The following is a 23,649-nucleotide window of genomic DNA, read 5'->3' as shown; positions in this document are numbered from 1 at the left end:
TTGAAGGGATAAGGATTGCAAGTGCTGAAGGCATGTAATTGGATTTTAAAAGGTTAGCACGAAATCCAGTAATAAATATTAAAATTTTCATCAATTTAAAACTTTATAATTTGTATACACTTAATTAATAAAATAATACTTTACAAATGTTGATTTAGCTAATTTTTCAAATGGGGCGTAGCCCCTCGTAGTTTACCAAAAAAAAAAAAAAGCTAATTTTTCAAAGATAGTATAACTTTCTCCTATTTTTATTAAATGCAATAATTTTGATAAGTTTTGTTTTAATTAATTAGATATTGTAATTAAAAAACTAATCATTCAAAACTTTGTAAGTATTTATTTTCGTGTTAATTTTGTGTTTAGTGGTTTGATATAAACACGACTTCAAAATATCGTGTCATTTTCAGATTAATCCAAACGAATTTTTGTAGTTTCCCTCCACATAGAAAAAATGCAACAAATTAACATATTAAAATTAATTTTAGAACAATTTTTATAAAATAAATTACATGTGGTATAAGTAATTTTATGCCACGAGTAATTTTTTTTTTTCCGTGGCATAAATAGATTTAGCCACGGAAAAAAAAATACTGTAGCAAAATTCATGGCATAAGTATATGTTTGCCACAGAAAAAAATTACCCGTGGCATAAATACAACAAGTGGTCATAAGTTTGTAGTGGAATCTATTTTTTCCGTGGCTAAATTAAAATATGCCACGAAATTTGAATTCACGTGGCATAATTCGTGGCACAAATAATGATTTGTTGTAGTGTGTCCATTAGTATATGGAAGGTTCTTTTAGTGAGTTGGAGGACCAGGACTTTCCTATAAACTCCCCACCTAATATAGGATCATTATATATGATCAAACGGGGGGCAATCATAACTTGATACAGAGACTACATAATAACTATAAATCTAGCCATGCTTTTTGTCATTATATATGGTCAAACGATGGGTAATCATGACTCGATATAAACGTATTAAATAGAAAAAAAAACTATGAGTTATGCTTAAATGTTAGAAGATGAAAAAAGTATTTCATTGTGGTATTAATACCAAACCACTTCAAAAAAAAAAAAACTCTAATGTCATTTGCCTTTATAAAAAGGGTCAAATATATGAATATCATAATTAAGTACAAAATTACAACTAAGTCATATCACTAAATTTAATTCTTAATATGTCATTATTCTCTTTATATATTATGATTTTATACCATAATTTAAAAATTATAGACTCAAATTCAGAAATTATAAACCTTAGAAAATATATTCTAGACTTCTAATTTATAAACTCTAATCCTTAAAATATATTAAAAGTACTGATTTTACTAGTTTGATATAATCCAAAATTATAACTTGTCATAGTTGTAAATAGTTTTTAAAATATGAATTTTCTGGGTAATTTTCCCTTATAAAAATGTCATTAACCACATTCAATTCACTCTTAAACAAATTGATTTTTCCAATTTTTTTCTTACTATTAACTCTTCCTATTCTTTTCTTAAAAAAAAACCCTTCCAAATCTTGTCTTTTGTTCTATAATATCACTAACAATTTTTACATTTAAAAAAAATAATAACTAACAATTTATAAAAAAGAAGAGTTAAGATGCAAAAATAACCCTAACGTTTTGGGCCAGGAGCAATTTTATCCCTGACGTCTAAAATGGTGTAATTTTACCCCTAATGTTGGAAGTCAAAAGCAATTTTACCCCTAACGTTGGAAGTCAGGAGCAATTTTACCCCTAACGTTAATAAATTGGGTCGATTTGAGAAATAATTCATCAAACTGTCTTCTCGCTCATGAATCTTGTTATCTACACTTCATATGTGTGTTATTTTATCAGTAACAAATCACAAACATTCATTGGAATGTGAAAAAAATAAAAAAATATACTGTCTTTTTTGTACGGATTAGATAAAAAAAATTCTAAAAATCCACCGAATTTATAAATATTAATCTCAAATTCTATTATTAAATTATAAAAAATATGAAATCCTTTTTTTAGACGAATTATTATGCAATTGGTGCAGAATAATGAATAAAAATATCTGTATTTTATAATAGTGTCTGAAATTGACCCAATTTATCAACGTTAGGGGTAAAATTGCACCATTTTAGACGTTAGGGGTAAAATTGCTCCTAGCCCAAAACGTTAGGGATATTTTTGCACCTTAACCCAAAAACGAATTATCATTTTTTAAGAGCATGCCACATCATCAAAATCCCATCAAATCCAATTACCTTTTTTTTCTTATGATTAAACTCTTCTAATTCATACATTTTTTTCTATAATATCACTAACAATTTTTACATTTAAAAAAAATGTTCTGTTTGTAAGAGCATGCAACATCATCAAAATGGCATCTAAAATTCTCTTCTAATCTTCTTTCTGTTTCTGTTATTATATGTAATATAGATTTCATGATTTATATAATCTGTACTTATATGTTGTTTGATAGAAATAAAAATTAAGTGCTGAAAAAATATAAAATTAAATACTGAATTTTAAATACTGAATATAAACAATTAGTTGATAATACAAACACACGTGAATTACCTTAAAAAAATCACATTTAAATTAAATAAGTGCTTAATTTTTAATTTAAATGATTAGATGAGTTATCAAACAAGGTATTGGCCTAAAATTTCAATTGCGTTTAATAACCCTATGTTCTTATCTAATTGATTCAATAACCTGTCCAGTTACATTCAATATCTCCATAATCTCGTCTAATTGCATTGGATAACCCAAAAATTCAACTGTCCCGTGAAATTTCAAAATTTCCTAATTTGTTGTCTATTTATCACATTCTTTTGATACGTGACGAGCATTTTGAGACATGACGGAGAGTGTCTTCCATTTTCAGCATGCAACAAATTTTATTAAGAATTATGAGGTTATTAGATACAATATGTGGGATCATTTGTAACTTTTAGAAATTCAGATGTTGCCCCTATACTCCAAAACTTTCCCTCCACTCTGAACTTTTTATTTGATGAGTCATATCCTCTGCACATAATAATTAAGATATTATATTTGCCATTTTATACAACTTAGCATATGACCTGTGTATGGTAACCAAATTAGCTATAAATTACACCCCTCTTCTCTCTTGCCCTCTCTTCAGATTATCAAAAAAAGACACAAATTCAATTTTCAAACCCTGAATCTATGGCTGGATATGGGTGGAATTCCAACAATAGCCTGTCGAATTTGTAACCAGGTTTTTGTGAGCACTGAAGCTTTTCTTCATCACATCGAAATTCACATGTCTACGGATCATGATGGTTCTTCTGTTTCTGCCTCCAGAAGGATGCAGCAGCCACCACCGTCTCTTAATGCTTCCGGTGGTGGCTTGAGCGGTCTCTCCGGTCAAAGAAACAACTTCAGTTTTCCCATTCCAAATGTTTACAGTACTATGTTTAATCCGAATCCTAATCAGTTTATTCATCCCCGGGCAGCCCCACAAATGTACTCTCCTTTTCCAACTGTGAGGAACAACTACGGGTTTGGGTCACAAAGTTTCCCTATCCCTTTTCAGGCTCCGAGGAAATTCACCAAGCCATTTCTTCAGCAGCTGGAGAAACCTTGATCCCTATTTCTGATTCTGAGTTTGAAGTGCTAGACTTGAACTTGAAGCTGTAGAGCAGCATAAAGATTAGGGTTTTGTTCAGGACAATACCTAACCCTAGCTATGGCTATGGTTAGGTTCGATGTATTTTTATTTCAATGAAACAATAAATATTATAATCAGAAAAAGAAAATATATGTAAGCCTTTTTTAAAACATTGTTTTTTTTTCTTTCTGAGTTCACAGTTTTGTATGCTATGAATTCAATCTATTTTGTCTCCTTTAATTACCAATTTTTGTCATTTGATTATCAAATTAAATCTTGTTTTTTTTTTCAAAAATCTACCTAGTGAAGTAATTTAATTTATTGACATAAAGGCTAAATTTCACTTTAATATTTTATGAAAAGTATATAAATTTTATAAATTTACTCCTAACCTTTTCAAGTAAAATCAATTTTAATCCTTTTTTTTCTTTTTTTTTTCAAAAAGCTACCTAGTGAAGTAATTTAATTTATTGACATAAAGGCTAAATTCCTCTCTAATATTTTCTGAAAAGTACATATTTGACTTTAAAATATGAAATTGTATAAATTTATTAGTAACCTTTTCAAGCAAAATCAATTTTAATTTTTTTTTTCTTTCAAAAATCTACCTAGTGAAGTAATTTAATTTATTGGGATAAAAGCGAAATTTGTTACGCGCATTTTCAGAAAAATATAGATTCGACTCTAACATATGAAATGGTATATATTTACTCCTAACTATTTTAAGCAAAATCAATGTTACTTGTCCAGGGGCAGAACTCCATAGGGGGATAGTCCTTGAAATTTGTTTCAAAATAATTTTCAAGCCCACTTTGTCAAAGAGTGAAAGACATGAAGAGGGGTTGTTGTAGATGTGACAATTATTGAATTTTTTTTTACTGTATTCCAGGAGTAATACACCAATCAGTCAAAATAATTGTACATACCGCTTCATGGGAGATGATTTGTGTAAGGAAAAAAATGTACATGTGACATTAATTGATTTGTTAGGTGTATTACTCCTAGAGTATTCTAAATTTTTTGCTTATTATTGAGTTAGTGTCGGGTTCGTGTCATATCAATTATCGAGTTGATATGAAATGAGTCAACTCTAACTCAACTCAAAAAAATTTGTGTTATAACTATATATTAACCAAATTGGGTTAGTAATTTTGTATTGTGCTTTCGGATCATATGTAATTTTACTATGTACATATGTTAATGATGTCATTTAAAAATATAGTAGGATATAGTAATAGTTCTAAATAATTTATGTCGTTTTTGGATTAGCAGCTTAACTATGACCATCCAAAAATCCGCTAATATATCATTTTAGTTCGTGTAATGTGTTTATAAGTCGCATGCAAAAATATGGAAGGTTCAAGCCATTTTTGCAATTAGTAATTGTAATTTTATTACGTTTACTAATTAAATGAAATATAAACACATTAGAGAATATGATAATAATTTTAAATATTCATGACATTTTCGAGTTAGCAGGTCAACACCAATTCAACCCTAAAATTTATGTATCACTTTTCTCTCAACTAAAAAATTACTCCTTACCTACTAAACTAAATTCAAACACTATAATTACATATCGAGTAATCGATCGCGTATAAATTTATCATTCCTAGGTTGTTATTAGTGAAGATATATAGGAATAAAAGATAGAAATAAGGTTTAACTATGAAGTTTTAATTTTTTTTAAATGACTCGTCGATGAACAACGATTGTTTCATTAAGTTGAACCTCGGCTCATCTAATGTCCTGGTTCTGCCACTACTGCTATATAATAGAAAATTTGAATGAACTAACTTGACAATTATTAAACTGTCATATCAGACATTTCCAAACATATTAATTTGTCGATAAACTGAAGTAGTTTTGCACATTTTTGTGGTTATTATTTCTAACTATATTAGTAACATAGTAAACATTTTAGACACTTTGACAAAAAAAGAGAGAGAGAGAGAGAGAGAGAGGTGGAATGGTTAAGAAGCAAACGGAGAAGAGAATTTGACGAAGGGAAAATCAATCAGTGACAGGTCTCACTACACTGATAAACGGGCTGAAAGAGGACGGTGGAGATCGGCAACAAGACTTCATCAGCAGCGGCAATCTGAGTGAGGCAATCGGAGTGACGAAAAATGGAGGAGGGAGATGGAGAACGTGTTTTGTCGTGAAAGAGAGTTTTTATTTGATAAGCTGTTATAAGTGAAGGACAGGTGTCAATTAGTATATGGAAGGTTCTTTTAGTGAGTTGGAGGACCAGGACCTTCCTATAAATTCCCCACCTAATATAGGATCATTATATATGATCAAACGGGGGGCAATCATAACTTGATACAGAGACTACATAATAACTATAAATCTAGCCATGCTTTTTGTCATTATATATGGTCAAACGATGGGTAATCATGACTCGATATAAACGTATTAAATAGAAAAAAAAACTATGAGTTATGCTTAAATGTTAGAAGATGAAAAAAGTATTTCATTGTGGTATTAATACCAAACCACTTCAAAAAAAAACTCTAATGTCATTTGCCTTTATAAAAAGGGTCAAATATATGAATATCATAATTAAGTACAAAATTACAACTAAGTCATATCACTAAATTTAATTCTTAATATGTCATTATTCTCTCTATATATTATGATTTTATACCATAATTTAAAAATTATAGACTCAAATTCAGAAATTATAAACCTTAGAAAATATATTCTAGACTTCTAATTTATAAACTCTAATCCTTAAAATATATTAAAAGTACTGATTTTACTAGTTTGATATAATCCAAAATTATAACTTGTCATAGTTGTAAATAGTTTTTAAAATATGAATTTTCTGGGTAATTTTCCCTTATAAAAATGTCATTAACCACATTCAATTCACTCTTAAACAAATTGATTTTTCCAATTTTTTTCTTACTATTAACTCTTCCAATTCTTTTCTTAAAAAAAACCCTTCCAAATCTTGTCTTTTGTTCTATAATATCACTAACAATTTTTACATTTAAAAAAATAATAACTAACAATTTATAAAAAAAAGAAGAGTTAAGATGCAAAAATACCCCTAACGTTTTGGGCTAGGAGCAATTTTATCCCTGACGTCTAAAATGGTGCAATTTTACCCCTAACGTTGGAAGTTAAGAGCAATTTTACCCCTAACGTTGGAAGTCAGGAGCAATTTTACCCCTAACGTTAATAAATTGGGTCGATTTGAGAAATAATTCATCAAACTGTCTTCTCGCTCATGAATCTTGTTATCTACGCTTCATATGTGTGTTATTTTATCAGTAACAAATCACAAACATTCATTGGAATGTGAAAAAAATAAAAAAATATACTGTCTTTTTTGTACGGATTAGATAAAAAAAAATTCTAAAAATCCACCGAATTTATAAATATTAATCTCAAATTCTATTATTAAATTATAAAAAATATTAAATCCTTTTTTTAGACGAATTATTATGCAATTGGTGCATAATAATGAACAAAAATATCTGTATTTTATAATAGTGTCTGAAATTGACCCAATTTATCAATGTTAGGGGTAAAATTGCACCATTTTAGACGTTAGGGGTAAAATTGCTCCTAGCCCAAAACGTTAGGGATATTTTTGCACTTTAACCCAAAAAATAATTATCATTTTTCTAAGAGCATGCCACATCATCAAAATCCCATCAAATCCAATTACCTTTTTTTTTCTTACGATTAAACTCTTCCAATTCATACCTTTTGTTCTATAATATCACTAACAATTTTTACATTTAAAAAAAATGTTCTGTTTGTAAGAGCATGCAACATCATCAAAATGGCATCTAAAATTCTCTTCTAATCTTCTTTCTGTTTCTGTTATTATATGTAATATAGATTTCATGATTTATATAATCTGTACTTATATGTTGTTTGATAGAAATAAAAATTAAGTGCTGAAAAAATATAAAATTAAATACTGAATTTTAAATACTGAATATAAACAATTAGTTGATAATACAAACACACGTGAATTACCTTAAAAAAATCACATTTAAATTAAATAAGTGCTTAATTTTTAATTTAAATGATTAGATGAGTTATCAAACAAGGTATTGGCCTAAAATTTCAATTGCGTTTAATAACCCTATGTTCTTATCTAATTGATTCAATAACCTGTCCAGTTACATTCAATATCTCCATAATCTCGTCTAATTGCATTGGATAACCCAAAAATTCAACTGTCCCGTGAACTTTCAAAATTTCCTAATTTGTTGTCTATTTATCACATTCTTTTGATACGTGACGAGCATTTTGAGACATGACGGAGCGTGTCTTCCATTTTCAGCATGCAACAAATTTTATTAAGAATTATGAGGTTATTAGATACAATACGTGGGATCATTTGTAACTTTTAGAAATTCAGATGTTGCCCCTATACTCCAAAACTTTCCCTCCACTCTGAACTTTTTTTTTGATGAGTCATATCCTCTGCACATAATAATTAAGATACTATATTTGCCATTTTATACAACTTAGCACATGACCTGTGTATGGTAACCAAATTAGCTATAAATTACACCCCTCTTCTCTCTTGCCCTCTCTTCAGATTATCAAAAAAAGACACAAATTCAATTTTCAAACCCTGAATCTATGGCTGGATATGGGTGGAATTCCAACAATCTTCCTACAAGCACGTACGCCGGTGCTCCACAAATCGCCTGTCGAATTTGTAACCAGGTTTTTGTGAGCACTGAAGCTTTTCTTCATCACATCGAAATTCACATGTCTACGGATCATGATGGTTCTTCTATTTCTGCCTCCAGAAGGATGCAGCAGCCACCACCGTCTCTTAATGCTTCCGGTGGTGGCTTGAGCCGTCTCTCCGGTCAAAGAAACAACTTTAGTTTTTCCATTCCAAATGTTTACAGTACTATGTTTAATCCGAATCCTAATCAGTTTATTCATCCCCGCGCAGCCCCAGACATGTACTCTCCTTTTCCAACTGTGAGGAACAACTATGGGTTTGGGTCACAAAGTTTCCCTATCCCTTTTCAGGCTCGGAGGAAATTCACCCAGCCATTTCTTCAGCAGCTGGAGAAACCCTTGATCCCTATTTCTGATTCTGATTCTGAGTTTGAAGTGCTAGACTTGAACTTGAAGCTGTAGAGCAGCATAAAGATTAGGATTTTGTTCAGGACAATACCTAACCCTAGCTATGGCTATGGTTAGGTTCGATGTATTTTTATTTCAATGAAACAATAAATATTATAATCAGAAAAAGAAAATATATGTAAGCCTTTTTTAAAACATTGCTTTTTTTCCTTTCTGAGTTCACAGTTTTGTATGCTATGAATTCAATCTATTTTGTCTCCTTTAATTACCAATTTTTGTCATTTGATTATCAAATTAAATATTTTTTTTTCAAAAGTCTACCTAGTGAAGTAATTTAATTTATTGACATAAAGGCTAAATTTCACTTTAATATTTTATGAAAAGTATATAAATTTTATAAATTTACTCCTAACCTTTTCAAGTAAAATCAATTTTAATCCTTTTTTTCTTTTTTTTTCAAAAAGCTACCTAGTGAAGTAATTTAATTTATTGACATAAAGGCTAAATTCCTCTCTAATATTTTCTGAAAAGTACATATTTGACTCTAACATATGAAATTGTATAAATTTATTAGTAACCTTTTCAAGCAAAATCAATTTTAATTTTTTTTTCTTTCAAAAATCTACCTAGTGAAGTAATTTAATTTATTGGGATAAAAGCGAAATTTGTTAAGCGCATTTTCAGAAAAATATAGATTCGACTCTAAAATATGAAATGGTATATATTTACTCCTAACTATTTTAAGCAAAATCAATGTTACTTGTCCAGGGGCAGAACTCCATAGGGGGATAGTCCTTGAAATTTGTTTCAAAATAATTTTCAAGCCCACTTTGTCAAAGAGTGAAAGACATGAGCGGTTGTTGTAGATGTGACAATTATTGAATTTTTTTTTACTGTATTCCAGGAGTAATACACCAATCAGTCAAAATAATTGTACATACCACTTCATGGGAGATGATTTGTGTAAGGAAAAAAATGTACATGTGACATTAATTGATTTGTTAGGTGTATTACTCCTAGAGTATTCTAAATTTTTTTCTTATTATTGAGTTAGTGTCGTGTTCGTGTCATATCAATTATCGAGTTGATATGAAATGAGTCAACTCTAACTCAACTCAAAAAAATTTGTGTTATAACTATATATATTAACCAAATTGGGTTAGTAATTTTGTATTGTGCTTTCGGATCATATGTAATTTTACTATGTACATATGTTAATGATGTCATTTAAAAATATAGTAGGATATAGTAATAGTTCTAAATAATTTATGTCGTTTTTGGATTAGCAGCTTAACTATGACCATCCAAAAATCCGCTAATATATCATTTTAGTTCGTGTAATGTGTTTATAAGTCGCATGCAAAAATATGGAAGGTTCAAGCCATTTTTGCAATTAGTAATTGTAATTTTATCACGTTTACTAATTAAATGAAATATAAACACATTAGAGAATATGATAATAATTTTAAATATTCATGACATTTTCGAGTTAGCAGGTCAACACCAATTCAACCCTAAAATTTATGTATCACTTTTCTCTCAACTAAAAAATTACTCCTTACCTACTAAACTAAATTCAAACACTATAATTACGGTAAATTCTATGGCTACTTTGTTGGAAAACAAAGTAGTCATACTTTGTTTTAGTATCCAATAGTATTTGGACATGTGTTAATTAAAATTATGTTAATTAAAATTAATAAAAAAAGTAACCTGCTATAGCAGGTAATATTTAATTATGGAAATTTTAAAGATTATTAATTATAAGGTAAATAATATATGGGCCCCTCTATTTTAATTTAATTATTATTTAGTTATTATATGTTAATAATACACTATTAAGTCCTTAATTTTAACTCAATTCAACAGTTTAGTCCCTTATAAAGGACTAATCTGTTCAATAATTTAAAAATTTAAGTGATAAAACTGTTGATCAAAATAAAAAATCAGAACTAAACAATAAATTTTAAAATACGATAACTGAACAATATGTTAGATATTTAACATAGGAACTGATAAAATAAAAGATTTACGTAAAATTCTATTTTAACAAGGTTTATGAATTTTTTTCTCCTAAATAAAAAAGGTTACGTAAATTTAGTCAAGCTATACGTAAATTATCTAAAAATAAAAGATTTATGTAAAGTTCAAAAGTTTTACGTAAAACTCCAATTTTCATAAGCTTTGTAGATTTTTTCTCCCAAAATAACAAGGTTACGTAAATTTAGTCAAACCTTACGTAAATTATGTCAAAAAAATAAAAGATTTACGTAAATTTCATAGGTTTTACGTAAAACTCTATTTTCACAAGATTTGTGAATTTTTTTCTCCTAAAATAAAAAGATTACGTAAATTTAGTCAAACTATACGTATATTATATTTAAAAATAAAAGATTTACGTAAAGTTCAAAGGTTTTACGTAAAATTCTAATTTTCACAAGGTTTGTGGATTTTTTCTCCTAAAATAACAAGGTTACGTAAATTTAGTCAAACCTTACATAAATTATGTCTAAAAATAAAAGATTTACGTAAAATTCATAGGTTTTACATAAAACTCTATTTTCACAAGGTTTGTGAATTTTTTTCTCCTAAAATAAAAAGGTAACATAAATTTAGTAAAACTATACGTAAATTATATCTAAAAATAAAAGATTTACGTAAAGTTCAACGGTTTTACGGCAAAACTCTAATTTTCACAAGGTTTGTAGCTTTTTTCTACTAAAGTAAAAGGATTACGTAGATTTAGTCAAACCTTACGTAAATTATGTCTAAAAATAAAAAATTTACATAAAATTCATAGGTTTTACGTAAAACTCTATTTTCATAAGGTTTGTGAATTTTTTTCTCCTAAAATAAAAAGGTAACGTAAATTTAGTCAAACTAAACGTAAATTATATCTAAAACTAAAAGATTTACGTAAAGTTCAAAGGTTTTACATAAAACTCTAATTTTCACAAGATTTGTGGATTTTTCATTCTATAATAACAAGGTTACGTTAATTATGTCCAACTTTATGCAATTTATGTCAAAAAAAAAAGATTTACGTAAAATTCATAGGTTTTATGTAAAACTCTACTTTCACAAGGTTTGTGAATTTTTTTCTCCTAAATAAAAAAGGTTATGTAATTTTAGTCAAACGATACGTAAATTATATATAAAAATAAAAGATTGACATAAAGTTCAAAGGTTTTATGTAAAACTCAAATTTTCATAAGCTTTGTAGATTTTTTCTCCTAAAATAAAAAGGTTACGTAAATTTATCAAACCTTACGTAAATTATGTCAAAAAATAAAAGATTTACGTAAAATTCATAGGTTTTACGTAAAACTCTATTTTCACAAGGTTTGTGAATTTTTTTTCTTAAAATAAAAGGTTACGTAAATTTAGTCAAACTATACGTAAATTATATCTAAAAATAAAAGATTTACATAAAGTTCAAAGGTTTTACGTAAAACTATAATTTTCACAAGATTTATGGATTTTTCTCCTAAAGTAAAAGGGTTACGTAAATTTAGAAAAACCTTACGTAAATTATGTCTAAAAATAAAAGATTTAAGTAAACTTCAGAGGTTTTACGTAAAACTCTATTTTCACAAGGTTCGTGAATTTTTTCTTCTAAATAAAAAAGGTTACGTAAACTTAGTCAAACTATACGTAAATTATATCTAAAATAAAAGATTTACATAAAGTTCAAAGGTTTTACGTAAAACTCTCATTTTCACAACGTTTGTGGATTTTTCATCCTATAAAAACAAGGTTATGTAAATTATGTCCAACTTTATGTAATTTATGTCAAAAAATAAAAGATTTACGTAAAATTCATAGGTTTTACGTAAAACTCTACTTTCACAAGGTTTGTGAATTTTTTTCTCCTAAATAAAAAAGGTTATGTAATTTTAGTCAAACTATACGTAAATTATATATAAAAATAAAAGATTTACGTAAAGTTTAAAGATTTTACGTAAAACTCCAATTTTCACAAGCTTTGTAGATGTTTTCTCCTAAAATAACAAGGTTACGTAAATTTAGTCAAACCTTACGTAAATTTAGTCAAACCTTACATAAATTATGTCAAAAAATAAAAGATTTACATAAAATTCATAGGTTTTACGTAAAACTCTATTTTCACAATGTTTGTGAATTTTTCTCCTAAATAAAAAAGGTTACATAAATTTAGTCAAAATATACGTAAATTATATCTAAAAATAAAAGATTTACATAAAGTTCAAAGGTTTTACGTAAAACTCCAATTTTCACAAGGTTTGTGGATTTTTTCTCCTAAAATAACAAGGTTACGTAAATTTCGTCAAACCTTACATAAATTATGTATAAAAATAAAAGATTTACGTAAAATTCATAGGTTTTACGTAAAACTCTATTTTCACAAGATTGTTTCTCCTAAACTAAAACGGTTACGTAAATTTAGTCAAACCTTACGTAAATTATGTCTAAAAATAAAAGATTTACGTAAAACTCTATTTTCACAAGGTTTGTGAATTTTTTTCTCCTAAAATAAAAATGTTACATAAATTTAGTCAAACTATACGTAAATTATATTTAAAAATAAAATATTTACGTAAAGTTCAAAGGTTTTACGTAAAACTCTAATTTTGACAATGTTTGTGAACTTTTCTCCTAAAGTAAAAGGGTTACGTAAATTTAGTCAAACCTTACGTAAATTATGTCTAAAAATTAAAGATTTACGTAAAATTCATAGGTTTTACGTAAAACTCTATTTTTACAAGGTTTGTGAATTAATTAGTCAAACTATACGTAAATTATATCTAAAAATAAAATATTTACGTAAAGTTCAAAGGTTTTACGTAAAACTCTAATTTTCACAATGTTTATTGATGTTTCTCCTAAAGTGAAAGGGTTACATAAATTTAGTCAAACCTTACGTAAAATTCATAGGTTTTACGTAAAACTCTATTTTCAAAAGGTTTGTGAATTTTTTTCTCCTAAAATAAAAAGGTTGCCTAAATTTAGTCAAAGTATACTTAAATTATGTCTAAAAATAAAATATTTACGTAAAGTTCAAAGGTATTACGTAAAACTCCATTTTTCACAAGATTTATGGATTTTTCTCATAAAATAAAAGGGTTACGTAAATTTAGTCAAACCTTACATAAATTATATCTAAAAATAAAAGATTTGCATAAAATCCAAAATTTTTACAGAAAACTCTATATTTCACAAGGTTTCTGTATTTTATCTCCTAACATAACAAGGTTACGTAAATTTAGTCTAACTTTACGTAAATTATGTCTAAAAATAAAAGATTTACGTAAAGTTCAAATATTTTACGTAAAACTCTATTTTTCACAAGGTTTCTGGATTTTATTTCCTAAAGTAACAAGATTACGTAAATTTAGTCAAACTTTACGTAAATTATATCTAAAAATCAATGATTTACGTAAAGTTTAAAAGTTTTATGTAAAACTCAATTTTTCACAAGGTTTGTGAATTTTTTTATCCTAAAATAAGAAGGTTATATAAATTTATTCAAACTATACGTAAATTATATCTAAAAATAAAAGATTTATTTAAAGTTCAACGGTTTTACATAAAACTCTAATTTTCACAATGTTTGTGAATTTTTCTCCTAAAGTAAAAGGTTTACGTAAATTTAGTCAATCTTATGTAAATTATGTCTAAAAATAAAAGATTTACGTAAAATTCACAGGTTTTACGTAAAACTCTATTTTCACAAGATTTGTGAATTTTTTCCGCCTAAACTAAAAAGATTACGTAAATTTAGTCAAACTCTACGTAAATTATATCGAAATATAAAAGATTTACGTTAAGTTCAAAGGTTTTATATGTAAAACTCTAATTTTCACAAGGTTTGTGGATTTTTTCTCCTAAAATAACAAGGTTACATAAATTATGTCCAACTTAACGTCATTTATATCAAAATATAAAAGATTTACGTAAAATTTATAGGTTTTACGTAAAACTCTATTTTCACAAGGTTTGTGAATTTTTTTCTCCTAAAATAAAAATGTTATATAAATTTAGTCAAACTATACGTACACTACAAAAAAATCATGATATTATGACTAATTCTGTTGTAACGAAAGTATTTTTGTCACAATAAATATGGTTATTGTGACAAAATAAATTATTTGTCACAATAATTAATCTAGATACAAAAGATTGTGATGAAATACTTATTTTGACAAAATGTTGTCACTATACGTATATTTTGGAACGAAATCAATTTGTCACTACTATTTCGTAGCAATATATATGACATAATATTTTTGGGTTAAAATTGTAAACATATATGGAGACTATTATTTTGTCTCTAAAAAATTAATACTATTATGACAAAATAATTTTGTTACAACAACATATATCATCGATTTTTAATTTTATTATGATATTAGTGACTATGGCAAGAAATAGTGTGTGGTCACAATATGTTTCAAAATTATAACTATATATCTATTATTTTCTCTATTGGAAAAGAAAAGGAAAAGACGAAATTCATTAACAAAATGAAACCTAAATATAAAACAAGTGGATAACAGAAATTAAACTCATCTCTCTGGCGACCCCTCACTTTCCCCTTTCATATCAGAAACCCTATAACCAAACCCATCTCCCACCTTTGCTTCTTCTCCGGCCACCAACTCTTGCCACCACTTCCTATTTCTACCTTCTTCCATTCTGTTTTCCCCTTGCTCTTTATCCTTATCCGTCTCTGTGAATATCAATTTCAGATCCGTAAATTTTCTGAAAGACCAACATTGTAGCTCTGTCAGCCATTGTTGATGTTATGGTGTCTAATTGAAGTCTCTACTCACTTCTTCATACCCAATAGAATTTCAGGTTTGTTAATGTAAATGTTATCCGTATGATTTGGGTATTTATAAATTGGGTTTTTTCAATTTATTGCTCTGGTCTGAGTAGGGTTTCAGATTTTTGCAATACGGTGCCATTTGAGAGAATGCTGCAATTAATTCTCCATCGTTTATAGAGTACCGCTCCCGAAGCTTATAGAGCTGCCAAGGCTGCTTCTTCCATACAGTAAACTCTCAAATTAGATAATGTTTTATGTTTTTCGTTATTTGAAATTTGGTTTTGTTTCCACCCTAAACTATTTTAATTGAAATTGATATTTGTTGTATGTTGTAGACTCAGAAAAAAACTAGTGACAAATTTGGTTCAACGTTTATCCCTAGTTCAAGAAGTAGACGGCAATTTCTATATCAAGGTATGCAGCATGTTATTATTATTCAATATTTTGGGTACATTGACATTACTATTATTCAAAATTTTCTGGTAAATTTTCCTATTATATCTGTTGATCTTGTGTGCACTGTTATTGGTTTATGTGAATAAGGGGATGGTTTTGGTATGGCGGATGTACAAATGAATTTGATCCAGCAAATACTAACACCCGCAACACTCGCCAATTCTAGATTGCATATCTTAATTTTCTGTAACATGTCATATGGTCTTGTTAATTTGATTGTGTCAAATGATAAGGTACTAAAATAGGTCTATGGTTGTTAGGGAAGTATCAATTTAGGCTCCACGTAAAAAATAACACTAATATAGGCCTTTAAAAAAAGGTACCAATTTAGGCATCGATAATGGAACGAAACACGACGTTGACATTACTCCGTTAAGTTCTATCGATTATACGTGGAGGGAGAAATCAAAACTTAACGGAGTAATAGAAATGACGTGTCCAATCTGTTCTCGAGACCTAAATTGATACTTCCCCCAAAACCATAGGCCTATTTTGGTACCTTATCCCAATTTTTATTATAAAAACTTGTGTTTTTTCTAGTATTTTAATTGTCATGAGCTGACATGAGATAGAGGAAATATTTTCTTGACAAGTTTAGACTAGGTCTAACAAAAAAATTGAAGTTTGATAACTCTGTTAAATGGTTTCTATAGCCTGATATGAAAATTTGCTTTTAAAAGGATAGTCTGGCTCTGATTTATCAGTTAGGAATTTACCACTTTGCTAAATATGACACAAAAATTACTCAAGTCAATTAGTTGTTTCAAGCATTGACTTTATGCAATTGTGAGATAGCTATTGATATTAAAGCAAGGTAATCTAATATATGTGATGCTATCTAGAAATAGAAATGAAGAATGAAATTATTTCTGCAGGGGGATGTGTTATATTATATATTTATATTCAGTTTGATAGTTCTCTAGCTGTAGGTGTAAAATTGGCAAAACAAATGTGGTTTTTCAATTCAGCGTCAATGACCAATCCACACTAGCAAAATAATTGAATCCAGGCCTCCTGCATATGCAACCTCTTATTTAAGCGTAATTTTATGTGTTATGATTATGAATTGTTTATGATGTTTCGTAGTTGTTTCTATTAGATTTTATATTTAGTTGATTCGTCAAGTAATCAAGGAAAAAAAGTTTCTATTACTACTCACTATAGGAAACTTTCTGTACGGTCAATGATATCTTTTTTCTCCATGATGCTTTTCTCCAACTAAAAATCTTCAATCCTTTGTCATCCTGTGTTTATTGTACCATATATTTAAGATCATGAATTGTTATTTTTTTCTCAGTTGTGTAAGAAAACTGTTAGATTTTGTTCATCCTTTGGATATTTAACAATTTAGACAGCAGTTCATGTCTTCTGGATGTAGAAAATTTGTTATTAACTTATTAAAAAGCTTTCCTTGTATACTTATTAGATGGGTTATAGTTTACTTTTTTGTTGCTTTCAGGATGATCTCGAGGCACCAAGAGTATTCTAAATTGGAGCAGCAGCAACAATTTCGCAAAACTACTGTCTCAAAATTAAAGTTGGATATTATTTTTAGATTTACTGTTTCTTATAAACATCTGGTGTTCTTCATTGTAATTAAATTAGTGGCTTTTCTATTGTTGATAATGTACATTTTTCTATTGTGGATTAATAGAATATTGGATTGAGTCTTGAGATATGATATTATATTCATTAGCTTGATATATAAAATGAATAATTAAGTTTTAAAGCAAAAAACTTATGACCAGAACATCTAACTTGTTAAAAAAAATCACACAATTGATGACGATGCACTAATCACAATATATTAAATAAATTGTAACAAATATTGCATTGGTCACATTTTAATAATAAATTAATTGTAACAAATATTCTTTTGTCATATTAACAAATTTTGTCACAATAGGTATTAAACATTTGTCCAACCAACTAACATTTTGTGACTAATATAATCTAGTAGCAACGAAATATAATCGATGTCATGACTAATTATTGGTCACAATATATACCGCAAAGGTGACGAATGAAATTTTGTCTCAAAATGATCTTAATAATGGAGACAAACTACAATTTCGTCACAAGAAACTTATTGAGACGAGCTTATTGCAACGAAGTTTGTGACAAAATATTTAGTCACTATATGTATATTGTGACAAAATAAGTATATGTTCTGACGGAATTTTTCGTCACAACAAATCCTTTTTTTTGTAGTGGTAAATTATATCTAAAAATAAAATATTTACGTAAAGTTCAAAGGTTTTATGTAAAACTCTAATTTTCACAATGGTTGTGGATTTTTCTCGTAAAGTAAAAGGGTTACGTAAATTTAGTCAAACCTTACGTAAATTATGTCTAAAAATAAAAGCTTTACGTAAAATTCATAGGCTTTACGTAAAACTCTATTTTCACAAGGTTTGTGAATTTTTTCCCCCCTAAAATAAAAAGATTACGTAATTTAGTCAAACTATACATAATTATATCTAAAAATAAAAGATTTGCGTTAATTTCAAAGGTTTTATGTAAAACTCTATTTTCACAAGGTTTCTATTTAACGTTCATAATTTGCTTTTTACGTAAATAAAATCTAACAATAGAGGATAAGTTCAGTTTTGCCTGAAACTTGATTTTTCGCAAAGTTGGTGGATTTACATGAATTACTTCTGATAATATAGGATTTAAATTTCACATGAAATTAATAATTTTTTTGGATAATAATAAATACTAATAATTTACTAAAATTAAGTATGATTTCATGTGAATAATGTGTAAACTGAATTATTTTTGGTAAAATTTAAAGGTTTTAAGTGATTTTTTCCATAATTAGTGATTTCACTTTTTGGTTTTATACTTTTGAAGCTAGTTTATGAATTTTTGCCAACATTAGTAATTTTTTTTCTTTTAACAGTTTAAGCCAATTTGTGAGTGGGATGAGAATAACAACCTATCAAACTCCAATAAAAAAAATCGAAGCATTAGTGGGGAAGGAAAAGTAATTGAGGAAGGAGGTTAGTTAAAAAAAATTGTAACCGGATGAAACAGTTACCAATTTAAAACTAATTGAATCCATCATTACTATATTTTATTCTAGTATCAAATCAATGGTGATCACATCAACGTAAATTTTACTTTGTTTACAACAAAGTAACAGTAGCCCACACCCTATAATTACATATCGAGTAATTGATCGCCTATAAATTTATCATTCCTAGGTTGTTATTGGTAAGATATATAGGAATAAAAGATAGAAATAAGGTTTAACTATGAAGTTTTAATTTTTTTTAAATGACTCGTCGATGAACAACGATTGTTTCATTAAGTTGAACCTCGGCTCATCTAATGTCCTGGTTCTGCCACTACTGCTATATAATAGAAAATTTGAATGAACTAACTTGACAATTATTAAACTGTCATATCAGACATTTCCAAACATATTAATTTGTCGATAAACTGAAGTAGTTTTGCACATTTTTGTGGTTATTATTTCTAACTATATTAGTAACATAGTAAACATTTTAGACACTTTGACAAAAAAAGAGAGAGAGAGAGAGAGAGGTGGAATGGTTAAGAAGCAAACGGAGAAGAGAATTTGACGAAGGGAAAATCAATCAGTGACAGGTCTCACTACACTGATAAACAAGTTGAAAGAGAACGGTGGAGATCGGCAACAAGACTTCATCAGCAGCGGCAATCTGAGTGAGGCAATCGGAGTGACGGAAAATGGAGGAGGGAGATGGAGAACGTGTTTTGCCGTGAAAGAGACTTTTTATTTGATGAGCTGTTATAAGTGAAGGACAGGTGTCACTACAACAAATCATCACTTGCGCCACGATTAGAATCGTGGCACAAGTGTGATATTTCTGTGGCTATACTATTTAGCCACGAGAATTCAAGGTAGCTACTCCCGTGGCGCAAGTGAGCGTGGCTAGGTAGTTGCCACGAAAAATCATGGTTGTGGCTTAAATTGATTTTTATGCCACGAAAAAATCCGTGGCTAATCATATCCATTTGCCACAGGAAAAATCGTAGCAAAATTAAAATACTCGTGGCAAAACAAAGCAGCCTGTCGTAATTCATCCTAGCTAGCCACGGACATAACCGTAGCAAAAAATAGAATATTTTTGGCTAGAAACCTTATTGAGCCACAAGTATAACCGTAGCAAAGATAAAACACTTGTGGCTAGAAATCTTGCTTAGCCACAAATATAATCATGGCAAACTTCTTCTTTTTTCTTTGTAATTCGTGTTGGCCATATTTAACCCAATTTAAACTGTGAAAAAAATATTAATAGATTCAAATATGAAACAAGTCGAGGCATAGAATTTATTGGTGTCATTAGATCTATTTATATACATATTGAATATTGTGCAATTGACATCTGAATCAAATACTTTATATCCCCATAATATAAATATTTACAGTAAAAATATATATCTATCAAATAAAATACAATATCCAATCTCTTATAACTTCTATAAATATTGATCACGTTAACAACATTCATTTGTTGCGGATGGAGATACTAGCTCTTCGAACTTCTTTTTACCTGCAATACTAAGAAAATATGCTATACATTGTAGTAATTTATACAAAAACGACAAAGAAGCACAACATGATCACAAAATACTATGAATTCGCAAAGGCTAAACCAAACTATCATACTTTTCACCTTCTATGCTCTATTAAAAAGATAACATATAGTTGTATATTATACTGAAAACCACGTAGCACAACCAACAATTGACTAAGAAGTTATAGTACAGACCACTTCCATAGACTCAACATTGCTTGTATGCATGAATAATAACATTGTACGATATGCCCAAAAGTTGTATGGAAAATAAACAAGATAAGCATACAAGTCTACAATTTCAGAAGTAGAGTAATTGATCCACTTTTCAATTAATCAAATAATAATTCAATATAATTGAAATTACACCAAGATAAGGCTTCAAATTTTTTGGAATTGGATATTAATTGTGAGTTCATATCATCATCACTGATTAAAAAATCCCATATTGAAAGATCAAGCCAACTAATTAGCACATAATAGGGAGCTAAAAATCTTCCAGCAATAACTAAATCCTCTGGTTTCTCCATGAAAACAGAGAAGTCAAAAAAGAACAAAGCTCTAGTAACCAATCGTCTAATAATACCACATTGTTATCATGATATTCCTTTTTATATTTCTATCTTTCAATACTTTCAATGAAAGAAAAGCAAAAAGGTATTAAACTTACTAGCTTTATGTGGTGTGATGCCTCAAAGGAATTGTCTGCTCCATCTTCCTCAATGCTTTTCTTTAGCGTTTCTTTTTAGGTTGAAAATAATAAATCCAAAAACAAAAGCAATTTAAGTTCAAGACTTGATTTTACATTGTAATTACTTTCAAAACACAAACTTGGTTAAAATTGACATTTTTAACCAATGCATAACCCACAAATAATTGCAATAAGCAAAAAATTAGAAAAATGAACTAAATAAGAAAAAGAATAACAATTATAACTAACAGAAGATGATATGCATAATAAGCACAAAATGAGGATAGATAGGAGAAACCTTAATGACAATTCAGAGATTAAGGGAGAGAATGAAGGTTCTGATTGAGCAGAAGAACAAAGCCATTGAGCCTGAAATAAAATGATCTCTTTCACTCATAAAATTACTTTGATTCCACTTTATCAGATAAAATAACATAAAAAAAGACAGTCTTACAGAAAGTTAGATTGTAGTTGACAATTAGAAGCATGCATCAAGTAGCCCCAAATTAGAAGGCCATCATCGCCTTATAAAAGCATTACTAGTCTTTTGTGGAAACAACATGCAGTAAATGTTATAAAAAAAAAGTATAAGCTTTATACTCACCAAGATTCCAATAAAAGTTTGAACTTGATATCAGAATATAAATCTATCAAATATAAAAAATGAAAGAAAGAACTCACTGAAAGTACCAAGATAAATGTCCTTGTTTCCAGTGACTCTGCCTATCCTTGCTTGACATCTTCAATGCAGGTGATGTCTCCATAACATAGATATATGACAGTTAGAACAATGAGCTAACTTTATACTATTAAGAAGGGGCTTCTTGTGAAACCATGCAATAAGATTAATGAAAACCTTATTACTCCTCTATAAATTGAATCACTCCTAGAGAACCAAATGTTTTACTCCATAGAAATAGGGAAAAAATCAATTAATTAACTAACCATTCTCGTAATTAAGCAAAAAAATTGTCTTTACCGTCTTAAATGATTAACTTATTCCCGACGGCTCATCTATTCTTCATCTCTTCAGCTCATCCTGATATTTTTCCAGCTAAACGAAACGAAAACTAAGATTAAGATATATCTCGAGAAAGATTATACTAATTCATGAAAGGGGTTTCAAAATTTACAAGAAAATTAATGTGGGTGGAAGGGCCCCAGTACTTGAGGGCAGCAAGATCATATGTCCTTGCAGCTTTCTCTTCCATATCATATCAATGTGGCAATAGTCCAAAGGGTAAAAACTGAAATTAGAATAAGAATAAGGTGATTCAAGGTAATTATTTTATGAAAGATAGAGAAAAAAACCCAAGATAAACTGTTACATATAAAAAGATGAAATAACATCAACCATAATTGATTTTACACACAGTTAACATATATAGGGAATCCCTTTCTTTATATTCATAATGAATTTAAACATCCATATAATGAAAAAAACAGAAGCAGAGAAGGAATCAATGAATTGCAGAATGAAGTATTAGTAAATTAACATGAAATTAAGGAACTCAGCATTATGACAAAACGAAACTGGTTTGAAGTGCAATAGCTAATTAATGGATAATTAAATACCAGGCGTCATAGTTTGAAACAACAAACATAATATAACAAATTGGAAACTGGATTATATGAATTACCTCGAAAATGTGCAGTGTGGAAGCGACAAGCGTGAGGGTGATTTAGGGAAGGGTAAAATCGGGTTTGCAGTTCTTACATGTTCTGAGGGTTAGTTGCCGCTTGAGGATCCAATTGCAAGAAATCATTACGAATATAGGGTTTGAATCACAGTCGGTGGCCGACGGAACTCAAGATAAGAGAAGCATGCGTTTCGGAGAAGGACAAACAAACGAATCAGTGTACAATCGAAGGCCATCCGACACTTGAGAGCCAAAGAGTAGAGGGGGAATGGAGTTTGAAGAGGGAAATTTCTCAAAAATAGAAGCGGGAAAGAAAAACTGTTTGGAAATAATAGAGGGGGGAAGTTGAAGGGATAAGGATTGCAAGTGCTGAAGGCATGTAATTGGATTTTAAAAGGTTAGGACGAAATCCAGTAATAAATATTAAAATTTTCATCAATTTAAAACTTTATAATTTGTATACACTTAATTAATAAAATAATACTTTACAAATGTTGATTTAGCTAATTTTTCAAATGGGGCGTAGCCCCTCGTAGTTTACCAAAAAAAGCTAATTTTTCAAAGATAGTATAACTTTCTCCTATTTTTATTAAATGCAATAATTTTGATAAGTTTTGTTTTAATTAATTAGATATTGTAATTAAAAAACTAATCATTCAAAACTTTGTAAGTATTTATTTTCGTGTTAATTTTGTGTTTAGTGGTTTGATACAAACACGACTTCAAAATATCGTGTCATTTTCAGATTAATCCAAACGAATTTTTGTAGTTTCCCTCCACATAG

The 23,649-nt window shown here is 28.6% G+C and overlaps 2 long non-coding RNA genes across 5 annotated transcripts; one reads left to right on the top strand and one right to left on the bottom strand.

Moving 5' to 3' along the window:
• The first annotated feature begins 15,206 nt into the window (after positions 1–15,206).
• Positions 15,207–17,569, top strand: LOC136220761 (uncharacterized). The gene is made up of 4 exons (XR_010684708.1): positions 15,207–15,539; positions 15,621–15,737; positions 15,846–15,924; positions 17,426–17,569. It is a non-coding gene; the product is annotated as an uncharacterized lncRNA (long non-coding RNA).
• Positions 17,570–20,327: 2,758 nt separating this feature from the next.
• On the bottom strand, positions 20,328–23,223 carry LOC136220610 (uncharacterized). Of its 4 annotated transcripts, none has more exons than XR_010684607.1 (7): positions 22,866–23,223; positions 22,359–22,472; positions 21,907–22,279; positions 21,680–21,769; positions 21,524–21,594; positions 21,205–21,275; positions 20,328–20,518 (listed from the first exon to the last, which is right to left on the bottom strand). It is a non-coding gene; the product is annotated as an uncharacterized lncRNA (long non-coding RNA). The 4 variants fall into 4 exon arrangements; XR_010684609.1 differs by having other exon boundaries at positions 20,328–21,275; positions 21,907–21,983; positions 22,205–22,279; XR_010684606.1 differs by having other exon boundaries at positions 20,328–21,275.
• Between the last annotated feature and the right edge of the window lie 426 nt (positions 23,224–23,649).

This window comes from Euphorbia lathyris, chromosome 2 (genome assembly GCF_963576675.1).
Source record: "Euphorbia lathyris chromosome 2, ddEupLath1.1, whole genome shotgun sequence".
NCBI classification, from domain to species: domain Eukaryota; kingdom Viridiplantae; phylum Streptophyta; class Magnoliopsida; order Malpighiales; family Euphorbiaceae; genus Euphorbia; species Euphorbia lathyris.
Note: the sequence above shows the minus strand (reverse complement) of the source record. Positions and strands in the feature narration are given on the sequence as shown.